The sequence below is a fragment of the Eulemur rufifrons genome, chromosome 25 (genome assembly GCF_041146395.1).
Source record: "Eulemur rufifrons isolate Redbay chromosome 25, OSU_ERuf_1, whole genome shotgun sequence".
NCBI lineage: Eukaryota > Metazoa > Chordata > Mammalia > Primates > Lemuridae > Eulemur > Eulemur rufifrons.
Window position 1 is genome coordinate 18,179,276 of NC_091007.1, and position 21,451 is coordinate 18,200,726.

Sequence of the window (21,451 nt, forward strand, 5' to 3'; positions counted from 1 at the left end):
ACAAATGGTAACTGATTAACTTCTGTACTTTCGGCCTGCCCGGCCACTTTCTCTCAGGAGACTCCGCTCCCAACAGTCACACCGGATTTCCAGTCAGTCCTTTGCTCTCACACATCGTGAGGCCACACGTGGCTCTGTGCATATTGGCCTCACTTCTTTCATCAGCACCTGTCTGTAACACATTCCTGGAAGTGAGACGGCCCGTCGGAGAGTGAACCCATGCATAAATTAAACAGATGCTGCCGAGTGCCCCTCCCCGGGGTCGCCCCATTTTGCATTTCCACCAGCAAGGCGTGAGGGTGCCCACCCCTCCTCCACAGCCTCGCCCGCCCACTGCGGGCCGTGGAACTTGGAGGAGGAGGGGGGTTGAGAAATGGTCCCTGCTGAGGACGCCCTTCCTCCACCCCACCCGGGAAGAGACCGCCGGACACGCGCGCGTCACCTCCCCAGCCCCGCGTCGCGTCCCCCGCGGGCGGGCTGTGCGGCCGGGAAGCCTTGCACAACCGGCCGAAAGAGGAAGCGCCCACAGGGCTGAAGCAAACGCTTAGAGAAAGCCGTTGCAAAATCAATCGAGTGTCAGCCTGCGGCTCGGGCCCAGGCCCCTCAGTCCCCAATAACAGATCGAGGCTACAGAGACGGGGCGACTCGCCAGGGGACGCTCCTGAGAGAAGGGCGCGCGGCGCAGGTAGGGGACGGATGCGAGGGGCAGGCACAACCTTTCCCAGAATCAAAACACACACAAAAAACTTTTTTCTTCATGGTGGTGGTTTTGGGGGGGAGGGGAGGGGGGCAATAGAGAAAATCAGGCGCAGACCCGATGAGTTGGCAAAAGCAGCCGCCAACTTTAGGAGTCCTTTATCGGTGTTTTTGTCTGTCCCCTGTCTCCAGCCAGGGGCCCCGCTTGCACCTCGACGCGAAGCAGCCGGCGCGCGCCACACGTCTGCGCGGGAAGGGCAGGGCCGACGGCACTTCCTCCCGCCGCGCAGAGCTCGCCGGGGCAGCCCCTGCGCCGCGTCGCCTCCCGGCCCGCGCCCCGCCGCCGCCCCGCCAGCCGTCAAGGTAAGCGGTGCCCGCCCGCCCGGGAGCCCGGGAGCCGCAGCCCGGGGGCCTCGGCGCTGCCTCAGGCCCTGGCGCCGACCCGTCTGGTCCGAGGCCCCCGGCTCGGCCCCCGCTTGGCCCTCGAGGGCGGCGGGTCCCGGTCCCCTCAGCCGATCTCCGTCCGCACTTGACCCCGCTCGCGCGGGGGGCTGGGGGGGGCTGGGGCGGGGGTCGCCCTCCCCGCGTTGTTTCTTCACATTCCACCGATTTCCTGCCCGGGAATTGGCTACAAGGTCAAACGGGGAACCGGGCGGAACCCCGCGTGCCCCGGCCCGACCGAATCCGGAGGGATCCCGGGGGCGTTTCGCGCGCTGGTGATCGAATGCAGGTCGCGTGAGACTCCGAGTGTCAGTCACAGTCGGACGCGTGTGCGTGTTCACCTGCCTTCAAAACTTTCGGCCAACTGTTTCTTCTTCTGAAAAATAACTTTTTCTCCGAGGTAGTCTCCTTTTCATTTTAAAATGCGATAGAGGTAGATTTAAACACCGGGCGCGATTTCGTAATTTGGCCTGGAATGAATCCCGAGGCCTTTTACATGTCGCATGAGGGAAACTGCGGAGGGTGTTGTTGTAGCTCGGGGAACCCGGGCGCAGGGGTCCCGCCGAAGGCCCTGCCCGGCGAGCCGCCTTCCTGCCCCCGGGAAGGCATCTCCGGGCGTCCATGCCGCTGTGGTTCGGGAAACGTGCTCTTTTCTAGAGCCACGCAGGGTGCTGAGGGGCAAAAAGAGCTTTTAATGTGATCGTTGGAGAAGAGAGGGAGGAACGGAGGGAAATCACAGCACGAGTTTACGATTCCCCTGGTGTCATTTCTGGTGGTATAAGGTGGCTTGAACCAAGGCGAGCCTCTATTCGTTTTACAATCTGGGCCTCCAAACTGAAATTTCAAAAAGGGAACCTTTGTCATTTTGTGTCAACCTAGAGTGGCAGTTTCCCTCCGGCCCCGCTGAAATCCTGGCACCCTGGCACGGCACATGGGCCATTGGGGCAATCACGCTGGCTGCTGATCAGCAGGGATCCGTAGTGTCTTCCCGGTGGTACTTCCTGTCTGCTCAATGCGTTTTGAAAAGTCTAAGAAATTTAATGTCATCCTCGACTATTAATAATTTTTCCGCGCTTACTAAAATGTCTGTCTTTCCTGGGTATTTGGGAGAATTGGGTTCTAGCTCCATATCTGCCCCTAACTAGATGAGGATGACCTTGATCAAGTTGTTTTAACCTCTCTGGACCTCAGATGACTTATCAGTAAAGTGAGATTATTGGACTACATTATGCCCATCATTAACGTAGCAATTGAGGGATTGCTATAATTCTTTGAATTTGTCCCATCTGGAATACTGGCAACACTAGAATTGCTGATCACTAGTAAAAAGAATAGGGAAAATAATAATGCTAAAAGATTTTGTTAAATTCTGAAGTATGAACACTTTTGAGAACTTTTGTTTCTGAGAAGTTCCTGTACAAGCACAGTCAGTATCTGGCGCATATGTAAGAAGGCAAATTCCCCATTCTTTTAAAAAACTGAGATAAGGGATGGCCCAAGCTTGTCAATATTATATTTCAAAACTCTTCAATTGCTGTTTATCAAGAAATATAACTTTGCAATGTGGATTACTTTATGACTTCAGTTAATTGATTTTTGTATTTCTATATCTACGAATGTATACCGATTCTCTACTTTTTTGCCTTTTTTCACTTAAAAATAAAAAGTTCTAAATGTTTTCCTATTATTGGGTCAGGAAAGGAGGATGAATAGAAGGAAAACCAAGCAAAGCATTTGTCCAGTCTATAGTGGGAAGACAAGATATAATCAATTTTGAAGTTACTATATTTTTATATGTCTTTTGAAAAAATGATCTGCTTTGATAGCAATCATGTGTATTCATTTTTATCTATATTCTATTTCTAGTCCTGCATGGCAGCCTGCTAGGTTGATTAAATCAACAAAGCAGTGAGTCTGATATATTTTTCTAATTCTGCTGGGGATCTTTCTGATTTGGTATCATATCGCAGACTCATCAGCAAGATGGTTGTGAGTTGGAAGCAGGGGACAAATGCTAAATCACACAGCAGTTGTGTTTCCACACACTGGCTGGACAGTTTATTTACATCCAGAGAGCTACAGCATATCAAACTGGAGAGAAATAAAAAGTGGTCTTAGAACAAATGAACCACGACTAGATTTATTTTTTTCTGTCATTTTTTATTATGCAATATTTCATACATCCAAAGATGATGTATGACGTATATGTCAATTACAATGAATAATAGTAAAGCCAACATCTGGGTACCTATCACCTAGTTTAAGAAGTAGGATATTACCAATAAATCTGGCCTTCTTCCAGTGACATTCCCCTGTTTCCCCTCTAGAGGTAATCATTATTCTGAATGTGCTAGTTTTTTAAAAAGCATTTAGGAAGCAAATGCTTTTGTAAAGGATGATGTCAAACTGGGGATTAGAGGACATTTGCACTGGGAAACTGGGATTTGAATCCCCACCGACTGGAGGCCTGGTCATAAGTAGACTGTGCCGTTAAGTAAAGACAACTTACTTTAATTTAAGTAGCATAAAAACAATGCATGTTAAAAATGGTTAAGGGTAAGTACCACGAAATCATTAGTGTTATCTTAGTCATTAATGAAATTACCAGAATTCATCAGTAGAGAACTAGAATCTTTAAGTGCAATAAAGAACGTGTAACTTAGGAACTGCCCTTTTTTTTCATATTACTTAGATTTCCACTTCAAATACAATTCAGTCATTTTCAATCAAAAATATTTGCTAAGCACTATTCTAGTTGCAAGAGGTATTTCCGGGTGATCAGAAGAGACAAAGATCTCTGCATTTGTGGAGTTTATATTCTAGCAGAGAAGCACAAGTGATGAACAATAAGCATAATAAATAAGTAAATAATACCAGTATTAGTAAGTGAAAAGACTTAGTAGAAAGACAAAGTTGAGCAAGGTAAATTTGCAGTATTAAATATGGTGGACAGGCTTGGCCTCATTGAGAATGTAAGATTTTAGCAAAGGTTTGAAGGAGACGATGGAGTTAACCAAAAGCCCATCTGGAGGAACAGTGTTCCAAGCCAGTGCCAAGGCTATAAAGCAAGGGCATGCCAGTGTATTTGAGGAGCAGCAAGAAGGCCCGTGTGGTTAGAGGTGAGTGAGCAAGGGCAAGAGATACAGGAGATGTGGTTGGAGAGATAAGAAGAGGACAGGGAAGTGACAGTTCAGTGGGGTCTCATAGGACATTATAAAACTTTGGTTTTTATGCTGAGTGAAATCGAGGGGCCACTGCAGGACTCTGAGAAGAATGTGATCTGACTTACTTTTCTTTTTCTTTTTTTTTTTGCTAGTAGAAGAAGATGTTTATTTTTAGTTGATTTTTTTTTTTTTTTACAAAAATGGTAAAACTGGTTATTTGACTAAATTAACTTATTCAGAACCCTCATAGAGATCAGATATCCAGAGGACATGAACAAATCTTTTTCTTCAGTTTTGCATTTGGTACCTGAGTTCTGGTTTTCTTGTTTAGGCTCCCTCTGTCTGCTTGAGAATTACACAAGAAGCCCAGGAGGAAGTTTTGGGAGTCTGCATGATTTTGAAGGTAGAGCCAACAGGATTTCCCGACAGAGGGGATGGGATGTTTGGTGTTCGAGAAAGAAGAGTCAGGGATGACTCCAAATTTTTTGGCCTAAACAACTGGAAGAGGGGGAATGTCACCAACTGAAGTGGGGAAGTTAGAAGGGAGAAAACCAGAAGTTCAGTTTTGGATATGGGTATGAAGTCCCAATTGGGAATACTGATGTGCTTATTATATACAAGGCCAAGGTCAAGCTAGGCAACTGTTCAGGAAAGTACTATTATTATTATTCTCATTTTATGAATTACAAGTGACAGTTTAGAGAGTTTAAGAAATTTACCCAAGATTACACAGTTTAAGAAACGGGTCATAAAACAAGATCTTTGGCATCCTAAAGCCTTTAACCATTCTTTCCAAACTTGGTGAAAGGGTTGGCCAGCAACCTTTATTATGTGGTGTAATTAAGAATATAGTCAGCTAATCAGTAATATTCCACCTACACGGTAATCAAGACAATGAAAATTATTTTTAATAAATGGAAAGCAAGAAATGAATATTGAAAAGCCTCATATTTAAAGCCATGACATGGACCTTAAGCAATGCAAGGCTTCTACGACTGTGCACTTTAGAAACAAGATTCTGAGGGAGGAAGGACAAAGGCCTTTTCCACAAAAGAGCTTTTTGCACCCAGAGGTTAAAGATGTTTGTATTTCCGAACTCTGAGACCAGAGCCAGGCATGGTGGTGCCTATAGTCCCAGCTGCTTGGGAGGCTGAGGCAAGAGGATCCCTTGAGCCCAGGAGTTTGAGGCCAACCTGGGCAACATAGCAAGACCCCATCTCTATTTTTTTATTTTTATTTTTATTTTTATTTTATTATTTTTTTTTTTTGAGACAGAGTCTCACTCTGTTGCCCAGGCTAGAGTGAGTGCCGTGGCGTCAGCCTAGCTCACAGCAACCTCAAACTCCTGGGCTCAAGCGATCCTCCTGTCTCAGCCTCCCGAGTAGCTGGGACTACAGGCATGCACCACCATGCCCGGCTAATTTTTCTGTATATATTTTTAGCTGTCCATATAATTTCTTTCTATTTTTAGTAGAGATGGGGTCTCGCTCTTGCTCAGGCTGGTCTCGAACTCCTGAGCTCAAACAATCCGCCCACCTCGGCCTCCCAGAGAGCTAGGATTACAGGCGTGAGCCACCGCGCCCGGCCGAAGACCCCATCTCTAAAAAAAAAATTCTAAAACCAAATTTGGAAGAGAGAAGCTTACACAGCTAGATTTCAAATGGATTCAAGCGTTAGTGCAGGGATACAGATTCTTTAGAAGCTGTTGAGGAATGTTGGCTGACACTGTTAAGATATCTGGAAAACTGAAAGTATTTGAGAGGTAGCTACTAACAGAAATCGAGATAACTGACAATTCATTTATCTTAGTTATGAGTAGGTATCAAGGCAGCGCAATAATGAAAGTAATATTTACTAGAATGCTGCTAAAAGCCATTGACTGATCCCACAAAATCTTTTTCAGGGGATTTCACATCATATTACAGTGCATTATCACAATTGAGTTGTTGATTAAGTAAATTTGTCTAAGGCTACTGTGTTTGTAGTATTAATGAACGGATCATCTCTGCTTATAACAACATTTATGACTGACAGTTAAGTCAATAAACTGATTAGGTTTGGAGTGTAGTTTTGTTTTCTTTTTAAGATAATGACTTCCTTCTGGTTAAATTCCATAAATGGTATGGCTTAGCAAACCAAGATTATTTCTTAATATGTTTACTATTTCTGTGGCATTGTATTTCCCCTATTGTAAGCAACACACAGAAAGGAGGCTGCTTAGGCCACAAAGGTGGCTAATTACAGAGCAGTGCAGTGAAAGGACTGTCACCCCACTATATAGTGGAGGAGCTGAAACCCCAGGGCAGCTCACTGTACTCAGTCATTGTTCTTCAAGGCTGGCTTTACAGAATGATCTGCAGTACTTCAACATGCACTTTACTTGAAGCAAACTCTGTTCAACAGCCGGGTGCAGTGGCTCACGCCTGTAATCCCAACACTTTGAGAGGCTGAGGGGAGAGGATCGCTTGAGCCCAGGAGTTGGAGACCAGCCTTGGCAGCATAGCGAGACCCTATCTCAAAAATAAATAAATAAATAAATAAAAATAATTAGCATGTGCCTGTAGTCCTAAGTACTCAGGAGGCTGAGGCAAGAGGATCTCTTGAGCCAGCAGTTCGAGGTTGCAAGTGAGCTGTGATCACACCCCTGCACTCCAGCCTGGGCAAAAGAGCAAGAGCTCATCGTCTCTAAACAAAAGAAACTAAAAAACTCTGCTCGACATAATACAATTGGAAATTTTTTTTTCCAGTTTCAACACGCATCTACTGAGAGCCAACCACGTCCAGTGTAGGGGGTATAAAATAGGATAGTGGTCTCATATAAATAAATTTGGCAAAAAAAAAAAAAAGTAGTATAGGATATGGCACCCAAGAGAGAGACAGACTTGTATATAAATACTCTACAGGGCAGAATGTGCCGTGACAGGTACAGAAATAATAAGGTGAAGACAGTGACTATGGGAAAGACAGTATGTGGGGGTGACCTAGAGGTGCTTTGAAAGATAAAGGTATTTCCAGGTGGCCCAGTGGAAGGAGGCTGCCCCAGGCAGCAGATGTATGAGACAGTTTGTCGGTGCTGGAGGGAACAGTGCAGTGGGAAAGGAAATAGGGCGAATCTGACTTCATACTTGGTGAGTAATATTCATATTACATTCACACGGTGCCATCCTCGCAACTGATCATCTTTGAGTCAGATGCTGAGGCTCTTGCAATAACAGAACTGCAGCACCCTGGCCCGGCGCCCTCAAATAGAAATACGATGCAAATTATGGGTACAACTTTAAATTCTCTGGGTGCCATGTTAGAAGCAGTAAAAAGAAACAAGTAACATTTTAATCCTACATTTTATTTAATGATATATACAAAAATGATTATTTAATGAATGTTCATGACTTGAAATTATATTAAATTTAAGTAATACTAAAATTATTAATGAGCTGTTTTCTTCCTTTTTTTCATACTAAGTCTTCCAAATCCAGTGTATTTTTGTACTATAGCACATCTTGATTAGATTAGATTAGAGCCAAATTCAGGAGCTGAATAGCTACATGCGGTGGTGGCTGCCAAACTGGACAGCACAGATTTATATAAATGCACAAATGTTTTGTCCTATACTATGTGTCGACTGTGCAGCTGAGTGGAGAACATGAGTTAAATTCTGAATACTTCAGAATTTTTCAGGGAAAAGGAAGGGAACAGCATTTGCTATTAGTATGGGGCCTGTGTCCACAACCTGATTTTATTTTATTTTATTTTATTTTATTTTTTGAGACAAGGCCTCACTCTGTCACCTTGGCTAGGGCTCAAGCGATCCTCCTGCCTCAGCCTCCCAAGTAGCTGGGACTACAGGCGCGCGCCACCTCGCCCTGCTAATTTTTCTATTTTTTTGCAGAAAAGGGGTCTCACTTTTGCTCAGGCTGGTCTCCTACTCCTGGCCTCAAGTGATCCTCCTGCCTCAGCCTCCCAAAGTGCTGGGATCACAGGCGTGAGCCACCACAACCTGATTTTAATTCATATTTAAACCTACACCCAGAATGGGTTATTAACCCTCTAGCAAAAAAAAAAAAAGAAGAAGAAGAAAAAAAAACAAACAAACAAAACACCTTAAATTGTCATTGCTTACTTATCTTTTCATCCTTTCTTTCCTTCCTACCCCCCAGCCCCACATCTTATATTTTATGGATTCTGCCTAAAAGTAACAGGGACTGAAAAAGAACTAGAAACAAAGTAGAAAGCCCTAAACCCACATCCGGAAAATGTGATCTGTTGCCCTAGGCAACCATGGTGACCAACTCTTGTTTTCTTTTTTACTCCCACCTGCTAGTTCACAAGCATAACACGCCATCATCAGCAGCCACTCTCTTTGCAGCGCTGCTTCACTCCAAAAACACACCTCGGTTTCCAGGGAGGGTGGTAATGGCAAGGTTGGGAAGAGGGAGTTGGAGGTGCCCAGGATATGGCTTGAAAGAGCCTCAGGGAGATTCCAGTGCAGTCCTCTCTTGTTCACAATGGTTAAGAGTCTCTGTCCTAGAAACTGTACTTACAGATGGCCTTTCCAGTGGACAGCTTTTAACGTCTTAAATGTGCCTGGCTTCCAAAAAATGGCAGGCCAACTTGGTCTCCAGGTGCATGAAAATGCAACAGACAGAGTGACCATCCCCTTGTGAACCTGGGAGTATGTGTGTGTGCCTGTGCATAAGTGACTGACACTTGTTTCCAGTGGTGGTTTTAGAGGGAGAACATAGTAATAAAAATGTTGTTGATGATGATAACAATAGCTGATATACAAAGCAAATTATATGCTTCATACATTACAATAGGCATTTACAGGCACAATCTAGTCCCTCAGATGTAGGAACTGTGTGTGTGTGTGTCTGTGTGTGTGTGTGTGTGTGTGTATGTGAACCTTTAGTTTCTTTCTAAATTCCAGAACAGAAATATTGGCATTTGTTTCAATGCGATATCATCTGCTTGCCATTTATAGAAGGGTTCGAGGTATCAAACCATTACTACAAACCATTACTACAAATGTGACTCCACTGTCACCAGTATAGTTGTCAAACTTTCTCATCAGTATTTGCTCAAAGGTGCTTGAAAACCGGCAATGTCCTGTTGGGAATGGTGCACATAGCAACATAGCAATAAGGAAAGGAAAAACATGGAGAATGATTTAGAGCATCTGAGAGAAGGGTACAGGAAGGCAAAGAAGGGTTTTGTTAAATTCTGGGCAGTTTTGCAGCCAATCAAATGGGGGCATTGGTTGAAGTCTTATAAATACTTCGCCGTTAAATGAGTCTGTGTACGCAAAGCACTTGGAATAATGCCTGGCAGGTAGAAAGTGCTCAAAAGATGTTGAAATATTTTGTTTCAAACCTTTGGAACAAAACAAAACAAAAATAAATTTCCCTAAGTTACCCTTGAAAATGAGTCGAGTATGATATTTCCTCCTTGTATTAATATCTCGACATTTGAAATAAGCCTGTCTTATTCACATGCCTTTAAGGGCATGAAACATTGTAGATTAAGCACAATTGTGCGGCCACTATCTTCTAGTCAAAAGACCCATAGGTAGATGGTAGGAGTACACAACAATATTTCTGTTCTTTCTCTTCGTTCTTCTCCTTCTCTGTGCTTGTAGTTTATGACAATCGCTGTTTGTGGGACACTCTGCCATGGCCGTGGGAGACTGGTAGATGTTGTCCCCTGCCCTCTGAGAGCCCAGACTCTGAAGCAATGAGATGCAGGTGTGTGAAGAGTGCTGACAGGATGGGCAAAATGTCATTAGGGACAAGGAGTAACAAAGCAATCGTTTTTAAAGAAAAAGAAATTGTAAGAAATGGGAGGGGTGTTTCATTTTAAGTGATTTTTCTCATATGCAATTAAAAGCTGACTTGGGAGATATGGAGGAAAGAAACCAGGTTGGGAGTGAGTTGCTTGCCTTCTAAATGGGAATGTAGTGGATGGAAGCATTGTTTTCAGCCCTCAGTAGGAACGCTGTGCTTTACCTAAGTGATTGATCTGACACCTTGATCAGAGGCACCTTGGACCTTGTGAAGAATGCATTCTCCTTTTGCCACTTGGACATCCAGAATCATGTTTGTGGCCAAATTCAGCTGCTGTTTAGATACTATCCTATGTGTTATTCTCTTGTGTTCTATTTGTAAATTACCTTAAATCCTTTTTCAGGAGATGTAGAATGAATAACTAACTAATCGAGACTATAAGAAAGTCATTTATCTTCCCTATCTCTCAGTTTGCTCAATTAGAAAATGAAAGGCTTGGATTAATTTAAACTGAGCTTATTTTTCTCTGGCTCTAATGCATTAAGATGACATGCATGAAGACAGGATTGTTCATGAAGGAAGACTAGCTTAATTCAGTCAATACTTATAAGTACGTGGAGACTTCCTATGTAAGAGCATAAATAACTTGACTTAAAACCACTAAGTAAAGTCAATATAGTAGAAGGTCTCAACTGTCAACACTTCCTCTCAAAACAAGGCATTTATTTGGTGTTAAGGATGATTAGGACATATAAAAGTATAAATAAATAAATGCCTTGTGTGTCATATATATGGTAGCACACATGATGTCTTATGGGACATCAAATTTATCAGTGATATATCTCAATTTGGAAACTTTTTTAAAATAACCAGCAATTTTTAAGGTTTTATTGACGATATCAAACATATATTCTTAGAAAAAAATAAGGAATATGTGTCTATTCGTTATTTAAAAACAAGTAAAACCCCAAAGGGTGTTCCAGTCTTGTACTATTATTTATGGGAGGAACTATTTTCATTGCCCTTTTTACAGATAGGGAAAGTACGCCAACAGAAAGGTTAAATCACTTGCCCAAGATCACCCAGAAACTAGGTACATTTGCTGAGTACATGGTGTGTGTCACACACTTGGAAGAAATGACAAGATTCCATGCCTAAAGTCACTATGTGGTATCAAAGACAGACATTCAATCAATTACATTAGAGCTGGATGCTGTAACAAAAGTATGAACAAGGTAGCTGCCGATTTCCACCTCATCATAGTCACAATCCATGTTTTCAGCAGGCAGCAGGGCATGGCGACTGTGAACATGAACTTCAGAGTTAGACGGGCACAGCCCAGCTCCCCCACTCGCTGGCTATGTGACCTCATGCAAATTATTTCATTTCTCTAGGGCTGCTTTTTATAACCTATAAAATTGGAATAATATCATTACCTCATAGGATTATTTTGAGAATTAAATAATATACTATATGTGCCCAACCAATAGTAATTGTTACATATTTGTAACAGTAGTAATTGTTACATATTTGTAACTCTTATTCTTATTTCAAAGTAGGTGCTAATATGTGTTAATACAAGCAGCATATATTGAGTTTTAAGGGTCAGTGCTGGTATTATCCCAGTATTAAGCCGCTACAACATTGATGAGGAGATAAAGATTAGATGAGATAGATAGATAGATAGATAGAGACAAACCATAGGCAGGTCATGAACTGCCAAATTTGTGATCCTGACTCTGCTAGGATGGAACTGTGACCTTGAGGTGGCCTTGCATAGTTGGTAGGACTTATCTGAGTGGAGAAAAACAGGAGAAGCAGCACAGAGGTAATGCAAATGGCACGGTTAGGGGAAGAGAAATGAACCCATTTCACTGCAAGTAAAGGTTTAATGAGAGGAAGGAGATGAATTTGGAGCAGTGGGTAGATTGTGGGTGAGCCCATCCTACAAGGTGTTTGCTCTGAACAGCTCTTCCAGCTGGCTGGAGAGACCAGAGGACCGTCTGCACACGCAGTGACAGTGAGGGCAGGGACAGGGCTCTGCTGCCAGGATGGATGGACTCTGTCTAAACCAGGTTTATTGGAGTCTAGTTCTTTGAAGAAGCAATCATAAATTGACCCTAAATTACTTGGGATTAGTCCTGGGCCATAGTACTATCATACTTAGTGCCATAGTCTCCTTTTATTTTATCATACGGACTGGTAAAAAAAAATACATATATTTGCACAAATGACTCCATAAGTATTTTTTGTTTGAATATGCAGAGAACCGTTAAGTATTACATCACAGAAAGAGAAATGCAGTGTTGGTACATATCACAGTCTGAATGAACTTTGAAAATATGCTAGGCAGACACAAAAGACCACATTTTGTATGATCCCATTGTTATGAAATGTCCAGAAGAGAAACATTTAGATACAGAGAAAGTAGACTGGTGGTTGCTTAGGGCTGGGCAGGTGAGGGGTGAATGGGTGTGGGGTTTCTTTTAGGGAAGAAGAAAATGTTCTAAAATTAGATTGCAGTGATGGTTGTACAACCCCGTGATTATACCAAAAACCGTTGAATCATACACTTTAAATGGCTAAATTGTTCCATTTCACCTGTGTCCAAGGAGCTTCTCTAACCACTGGGAAGATGAAAAGATGCATTAGGAGCAATTTGTGCTCTGGGTTCAGTACATTAAAGGAAAGCGTTTTGTGTGCCAGGGCATTATAAAGAAAATGGTAGTTACAGCAGCAGAGTAGGTTTTAGGGGAGAACGGGACGGATGTCTGAAAGATGAAGTTGGAGATGTTGATAGGGGTTGGACTGTGGAGGAATTTAAAAGCCACATTATGGAGTTTAGATTAAATCCTATGGACAACAGAGAGCCACTGAAAAGTTTTGCTAATTGAAAGGACAGGAACAGAACTGGGTCTTTGGAAACGCTGGTGGCACTACAGAGGCTGATTTAAGAGGGAGACACTGGAGGTAGGGAGATAAAAATAAGCTGAGGGACGAGTCCAGATAAGACATGTCGAGAACCTGCACTAGGGTGGGGGTTAGGGAAGGAGCAGCACAAGTTCAAGGGCGTTAGGAAGGCTGAATTGACCAGACTAACTGATCAGACCGGGGGCCTCAGGAACAGGTGAAGTTCCTGAGAAGAATGCCTTAGGGAAGATAATCAGACTACAGGTCAAGATAAATGTAGTCTGGCTTTTTGGTTTTTGTCTTTTGCAGGCGGGGAGGGATATCTGGGGAGAGGGGTGCTTGCGTCCGGGTGGCTCCTTTGAAACACTCGCAGCCCAGGAGCCGAGGTGGCACCTGGTCGTTGCAAATGTCCACAGCTATTGAGTCAACCCACCAGTGTTTCTTCTCTGAACCTTTCCTTCCCCTTGTCTTGTAGCTTTTTCACATCCTAACGTGAGCTTCTGTTTCAGTTCCCCAATTCTGGTAACCCTCGTATTTGATTTTGGTATCCTCTGCCCAGACGCCCCATCGCGGCCTCGCTTCACTGCACCGTTGCGCTCCGAACCCGGGATCTGATTTTCACGCAGGGCTCTCTGCTCTGAGCTTCTCCCTGCTCCCGAGATAACCTCTGGCTCGGATCTTACTGTACCACAACCTCCACTGTCGAGCCAGGGGCGCTCGGACGGAGTGGAGAACAGGAGGCTGGAAGGGGCCACGTGGCCTTTGAACCACTGGTGGGACGGCCTTGCAGAAACGCCCTGCGCGCAATGGGAAGTATAGCTGCAGGGCGTAAAAGTGAGCAGAGAGGTGGGGACACAGATACGCGACACTTTTCTGCTTCACTGTGAAGCAGTGTCTACAGAGATTAGGTAACAGGAATCGGTATAATATAAAACTGAGATCAAGCAGGATTTGCCCCAAAGCTAATCTGGATCACGGCTGAAATGACTAATCGTTTTTTCGGAAAGGGCAAACTTGCCACCTTTCCTTCGGAACGTGGTTAAAGCTGCATCTTTATTCCTATCTATGAAATCTGGATATTTTACTGTCTGACTGATAAATGCCTTTGTCAAGGCAACCCCCGAAGCAGCAGGGAGATGTATGAAACCAAAGTTCGAGGACTTGATAGATGGTTTCTTGAAAGTTTTACTGAGACCTTATCTGGAAAGATCCATCAACGCCTGACCAAAAAAATTAACCCGGAATATAAATTTCCCAGTGGCACATTTTGCTCTCGGTGTCCACATCAAAAACAACCTAAGCTGTATCTTAACGTATTATCTGTCTTCCATATCTAAGCATCATCCATGGACGGTGGTAAGGTTGAAATAAGTTATTAGTGATAAAGCAGCTTCAAAACACAGACTATAATATGCTACTCCCCAAGTTAAGACTGTATTTCATTTTATGTTTTAGATTCTAGTATGATTACAAAATACCAAATTCTCTGATATTCTTGAATGTATTTCTGCATTCCCTTATGTCCCATTATCTATTTTACTTCTATTTTCTGTTCTGCTTTAATTATTGTCTGCTTTCATTATTTTTTTCTACAAAATTTCCTCTGATTTTGACTCTGATAAAATTATGTATATTGTGTGTGTATATATTTTTCTGTTATTGTTATTTTCTAGATAGTTCGCAATTGTTCTTTTGAAATTTTCTTTGCTGTTCCCTAAGTTAAGGAAAATGCTTTTTACTTAAGGAGGTTTTTTCCTATTTGTTTAATCCTTTATTATTAATTTCTATTATTATTATATTTTGGTCAGAGAATATGGCTGTACAATTTCTCCTTTGGGGAATTTGTTGAGATTTTTCTGGTATAGGACTAGTTTCCAATAAATATTTTATGAGCTATCTCTAGTTTTTAGTCAAATCCTCTATAATATCTTTATATTTTTTGCCCCATTAATCAGTGAAATAGAAGAAATATATTACCATTGCTAAGCTCGTAATTTTGTAAGCCAAATCTTTAGTTTTATTTTCTACGAAACATTGACTTAGTCTTCAAAATAATTTGTATAAACAAAGTAATATATTTTTGGCTGGAAAATTCAATGATGAATCAGTTCTGAACCAAGACAAATAATGCCAAATTCTTAATTGCGGTTGTTGCCTCCAGAGAAATAAAGAAAATAATTAGCTGATGACACAAAAACACTCCCTGGAAAATTACTGAGCACAGTAACAAAAAATAAACAAATAAAACACCCTTCTTAAAAATAGTCATCATATGGCGTGGATGCGGAGAGATAGGAACACCCACACACTGCAGGTGGGACTGCAAACTAGGACAACCTCTATGGAAAGTAATATGGAGATACCTCAGAGAACTAAAAGTAAGAACTACCATTTGATCCAGCAATCCCACTACTGGGTATCTGCCCAAAGGGAAAAAGACATTCTATAAAAAAAAGACATCTGCACTCAAATGTTTATAGCAGCACAATTCACAATTGCAAAGACGTGGCAACAACCCAAGTACCCATCAATACATGAGTGGATTAATAAAATGTGGTGTATGTACACCATGGAGTTCTACTGAGCCACAAAAAAATGGTGAACTAATACCTCTTGTATTATCCTGGATGAAACTGGAGACCACTCTTGTAAGTGAAGTATTACAAATGGAAAAACAAACACCACCATGTACTCACCGTTAAATTGGAACTAATCTATCAACACTTGCGTGCACATATGGAAATAACATTCACTGGAAATCAAGCAGATGGGGGGAGGAGGGGATGGGTACAATGTACACTATATGGGGGATGGGCACACATAACTTTGACTCAAAGGTACAAAAGCAATTTATGTAACTAAAACATTAGTACCGCTGTAATATTCTGAAATTTAAAAAAAAATAGTCATCATAAAATTTGACTATCAGAAACAACATGTAAAGGATAGATGTTAGTTTGTATCTTCTCTTCACTAAGAATTTTAAGAGTTAGTTAGGATTTTTGGGTCTAGTCAAGAAAGACAAGGAACTGCTGTGATACACTTGCCCACCTCCACGTGTCCTGTTCAAATTGATTTCCTGGAGATGTTGTAGGAAAGTAAAGTCACAACAGGGTGAAGGGGAGAAGAATCTCTTTCCCCCTCTGGGTGAGTTGCCCTCAAAGTGGGATTTTATGTTTTATCCTCTGATTTTGCTAACATGGCCTTTAAGTTACTTCCTTAGACTTGAGACCAATTGTTTCTTGTTGTGTGGTAATTTGTGACTCTTAACTCTATTTTAAATTACAAAGTTAACATATTATAGAAAATTTGGAAAGTAGAAGAAAAGAGACCAGCACCCTGATACAAACACTATTTCACATGTTGATGTATTATCTTCTGGTATTTTTTCTATGTCCCTGGTTTTCTTACATTCTTGTAATATTAGAGTATAAATTATTTTGTATTTTATTTATTTTACTTAACATATATTGTTACAGTCTTCATAGTCATTATTTTTAACAGTAACAAAAGAAACATTGAGTGCATTAATTAACTCTTCCCATATTTGTCAGATACTTAGATTGTTTTAAATTTCCAGTAATGCTGCAGTTTCCATCCTCAGACATACAGAGTTCTTTCATAGTTTGTAAAATTTCTTTCAATTAAATTCCAATGGTTTAATTAGGGAACCAAAGAGAAATGAACATTTCCATGATGTTTAGATATTTAATAAATATCTATTGATGAAAGAATGAATATAATGAAGTCTGTCAACCTTTAGAGTTCTTGGATTTTATGTCATGCTTGGGAAATACCTCACAACATTAATGATCAGAAAACAGAATCCAATCTAGATTAAGCGGAAAAGCATTTATTACAAGGTATGCGGCTGCATACAAAAGTGGGAGGATCAGGACTGTTCCGGCTTAATGCTCACTGCTGCCTACACCCACTCTCCATCTAAGCTGTTAGGGACAGGACAAGCGCCTCTGAAAGACTCTGTTTCCCCACTCGTGGCTTTCACTTCCTGTTGCTCGTTTCCGTCTCCCACGTCTCCCATCAATGTGTCTGCCTGACCCATCACAGTCTGGGAAGCTGCAAGGGAGTCTGGGAAACATCATTTCCAAATTTCCAGCTTCAGTATCACGGGACACGTCATAAAAGGCACTTGGAGAGGGTGTTCACAGGGCCAGTCAGTAGCATTGATAGTGGCGCAGATCACCGCCTGTGGCGGCAGAGAGGGTTCCTGACCTCTGTGCAAGAAGGAATTCAAGTGCAACGCCACGCGCAAAGCAAAGACATTTATTAAACTGCAGACAGTATAGTACACTCTCAAAGATGGTAGACAGCAGAGTGCTCCAAAGGAGTCAGCTGCACCCATGGGTTTGGGTTTTCCCTTTTCATACTAATCCTTAATGATATACTAAGCTGGGGGCAGAATGTTCACGGTTTTCTGGAAAAGGGGTAGAGTTCCCGAAAGTGAGGGTCCTTCCCCCTTTCCATCTATATAGGGTAATTTCTGGGGGTTGCCATGGTATTTGCAAAGTGTCATGGAGCTGGTGGGTGTGTTTTTTATCATCCTAATGAGGCTAGGTCATTTAGGAACTTTGTCACCTCAACTGTGCTCCTGTTTCAATTAAAAGAATTCCCCTTCTGCTTCAGATAAAGGTGCTATAGTCAAAATAGACGAACTAAAGGGTCCCTATTGTCTACATTTGTGTTAGCTAAGCATATTCACAGTTTTGTGGCTTTCTTATTCTGGTGGACTTCTCCTTCTGACCCCTGCCCTAATTGCTTGTAGGATATCTGACTCCTAACTCAGTATCTGCCACAAAACTATTATAAAAGGAAGTAAGGGAGGGAGGGAGGAAAGAAGGGAAAAAAAAACTTCTATGACACATAATTTTGCTTTTACACTTAGAGTCATAATCTAATTTGCATTTCTTTTATATATGGTGATGAGGGTAGGGATTTGACTTTATTTTTTCCAATGCATAGCCACCTGTTTCAATACCATTCATTAAATACTCTATTATTTTTCTACTGATTATAAAATACCAACTTTTTTATACATTAACTTTAAATTCTGAAATATGTCCTTTTCCATTGGTTTATTTGTGTAAATCTTGAAGAACCAAATATTTTTCTTTTTGTCTAAAAATGCATTGTTGTTATTATTTAAGAATAGTCTTTTCTCTCGGAGTTAAGAATCAACTTGGTTTTCTTTCTCTCTCTCTCTCTCTTTTTTTTTTTTTTTGATACACTTGGGGGTTTAATTGGAATTGCAAGACGGAAGTGACATCTTTATCATATTGAAGGTTCACTTAATGTAAGAGTTCCCTCCGTTTTTTCAAGTCATCTTTTATGCCATTTAGTTTTATAACTTTTTCTATTTAGAACTGGAAATTTGCTTATTGTTTTTTCTATGTTTTTTGGTTTTTTGAAACAGGGTCTCTCTCTGTTACCAAGGCCAGAGTGCAGTGGCATCATCATAGCTCACTGCAACCTCCAGCTCCTGAGCTCAAGTGATCCTCCTGCCTCAGCCTTCCTAGTGGCTGGGACTATAGGTGCACCACCACACCCAGCTAATTTTTCTATTTTTTGTAGATACAGGGTCTCATTCTTGCTTAGGTTGGTCTCAAACTCCTGGTCTCAAGTGGTCTTCCTGCCTCAGTGTCCCAATATTTCTATGTTTTTCATTGTTTTTGTTGCTGTTATACTTGTAAATATGATCTTTTTGCCATCTCATTTTCTAATATTTATTGCTGTATATATAGGGTTGCTACTGATGTGTATGTATTTACCTCTTATCAGTCGCCTTATTAATTCAGCTTTTCACTTGATTCTCTTGAATTTGATATGTAGACAATCATGAAGATGATCGTATCACCTACATATTATGCTAATTTCATCTTTTCCCTCCTGCCAGTGGGCTACATCCCCTGTGGCTGCTTTTGTAAATAAAGTTTCATTGTCACCAGCCCGCCTGCTTGTTTACATATTGTTTATGGCAGCTGTTTCCCTACAACAGCAGACTTGACCTGCAAAACCTAAAATATTTACTATTTGGCCTTTTACAGAAAAAGTTTGTCAAATTCTGCCATAAAATAGTTATAAATTTAGATATTTTTCTGAACTTTTATTGTTTAAGACCACCAAAACAAAAGTAAGTAGTAGCGATAATGGTGGGACCCTTTTGCCTTGTGGCTGACACAGGAACACTTTTGATGTTTTACAATTAGAGTAATGGTTGCCATTGGCTTCTGGTAGATACCCTTTATCAAGTTAAGGAAAATACTGACCGTTTCAACCTTACTGAGAGGTTTTTATCAGGAATGAGTTTTGGATTTTACCAGCTTCCTGTCTACTATGCACTGCGATGATCATATAGTCTATCATTAATATTTTAATATAGTGGGTTACTCTACTGTAATTCCCACTGGTGAGCTCTTCTTGCATTCCTGGTTATTAAGAATTATTCTTTCAATATATTTCTGAAATCAATTTTCTAAAATTTTATTTGGGATTTTTGCATATAGATGTCTTTATCTTTCTTTCCCCCCTTCCTTCTTTCCTTGTAAGTGATATTGATTTGTTGTTTTCTTAATTTCTGATTGCTTTTTTAATGGCAATTTATTCTTGTTGCTATGTCATCTTAAACCTCTCTAAAGACATCAACTGGAATTTTTTAACAATCTCTCTTCTATACCTTTCATCAACTGTGTTTCCTCAGGGGTCAGTATTCTGGTCGTTAGTCTCGATGTTCCCATGCTCTTGTTTTTCCTCAAATATTTGATGACCCCTGGTTGTCAAGTCATAATTTTAATAAAAGGGTTAGAACAATAGAGAAGGGGGTGTGGATTCCCTTGGGAGCTGTAGCAAGCCAACCTCTGGACTAGAAGGCTGACCATGAGATTTTGCAAAATGTGGTATTCCTAGACCGGCAGCTCTCCCCTTTCGATTTCACTGGAATATGGAAATTATCTTTCCACTGTGTTCTGATTAATTAATTGATTGACTGAATGATTGGCTGGTCTTCCTGTCTGTTATGGGGTCCCAAGCGTTCTGCTCTAATATTTTGGGGGGCTCAAGACCCACTTTAGGAACCAATGAGACACTTCTCCTAGTGGTTCTTGCTGATTGTAGACTGGGAGCAATTGTGGAAACTCCTTGTTCCTTGCTACAGAAAAGTCAAATGGCCGACAGCGTTTTAAATAATTACTCCTCCAGTTGGGTGTCCCTTGATTCTCATCCTTGCTGACTCTGAGCTTTCGTGTTTTCCCCTTCTCAAAGAAGCTCTCCAGTGACGTTTAGTTTTTACTCATTTTTGCTAGGGTCAGCTTGTGGGCTTACCAACAGTGTGACTGATACAAGTGCACAGTGCGGGAAAGGCATGGGCGGAAGTAGTAAATAAAATAATGGTAGGGCCACGCGTGGACTAAAATAGGCATCAGATTCTGACTTAAAGCTGCCACCAGATGCAGCTGTACAATTGAAGTACATCAACTCACTTGCCACTATAAAGCCTGCCACCAGATGCAGCTTGTCACTTGCCACTCACAGATAGGGTTTGATATGCGTCTGCAAGCAATTGATTTATTATGGTCTCTGTGCAGTCAAACCTTTCTGCTAGTGATAATCTGTATTTGCAGCCGCTCCCCAGCGCTAGCATCACTGCCTCAGCTCCACCTCAGATCATCAGGCGTTAGAGTCTCATAAGGAGCCGTAACCTAGATCCCTCGCATACACAGTTTACTACAGGGTTCTTGCTCCTATGAGAATCTAAGGCCAATGCTGATCTGACAGGAGGCGGAGCTCAGGTGGTGATGTGAGCAATGGGGAGCGGCTGCAAATGCAGATGAAGCTTTGCTGCCTGGCCTGCTGCTCGCCTCCTGCTGTGCGGGCCCGGGGCAGGGGGGGGAGGGGCTGATTGGGGACTGCAGACCTAGAGAAACGGGATGCACAAACATGTACACAGGGATCACTTTTTTATTTCCATAGAAACTCATTTATCTAGGAAGCAATAAGTCAGGGTTTTTTACCACGATTTTTCACTTCTGATTTTATTCATTCATTCACTCAAGAAGCATTTATGGAATGAAAACTCTCTGCCAGGCAATTGCCAGAACCCACACCTTGAATATTTATTAAATGAATGAATAAAGTTCCAAGTCTGAAGAGGATGACAGACACGAAAATAACTTAGCGCTACATAACAGTAATATTAAAGGCATAAATAAAATAATAAGATACAAGAAAAGAGAGGCCATTGTCCTGGGCCGAGGAATTGTTCTCAGCAGCCTGAGAGGACAGGCAGAATGTTCGCTGTCAAGAGCATGAACATGGACTTTAAAATCTCAGAGACTTGGATTCAGCTCGGCATTGCCAGCGGGATTTGGGGAAACTTACCCAGCCTTAATATAGCCTCAGTTTCCTCTTCTATGAAATGGGTAACATTTCACTGGACTAGAGAAAATA

The 21,451-nt window shown here is 41.7% G+C and overlaps 1 protein-coding gene across 1 annotated transcript in view; it reads left to right on the plus strand.

The window, feature by feature from the left end:
* The first annotated feature begins 1,042 nt into the window (after positions 1–1,042).
* APBB1IP (amyloid beta precursor protein binding family B member 1 interacting protein) overlaps positions 1,043–21,451 on the plus strand; it is a 94,394-nt gene continuing 73,985 nt past the window's right edge. The window contains exon 1 of the mRNA XM_069458651.1: positions 1,043–1,059. The gene's annotated coding sequence lies outside the window, so the exon portion shown is untranslated. The remainder of the gene's footprint in view (positions 1,060–21,451) is intronic.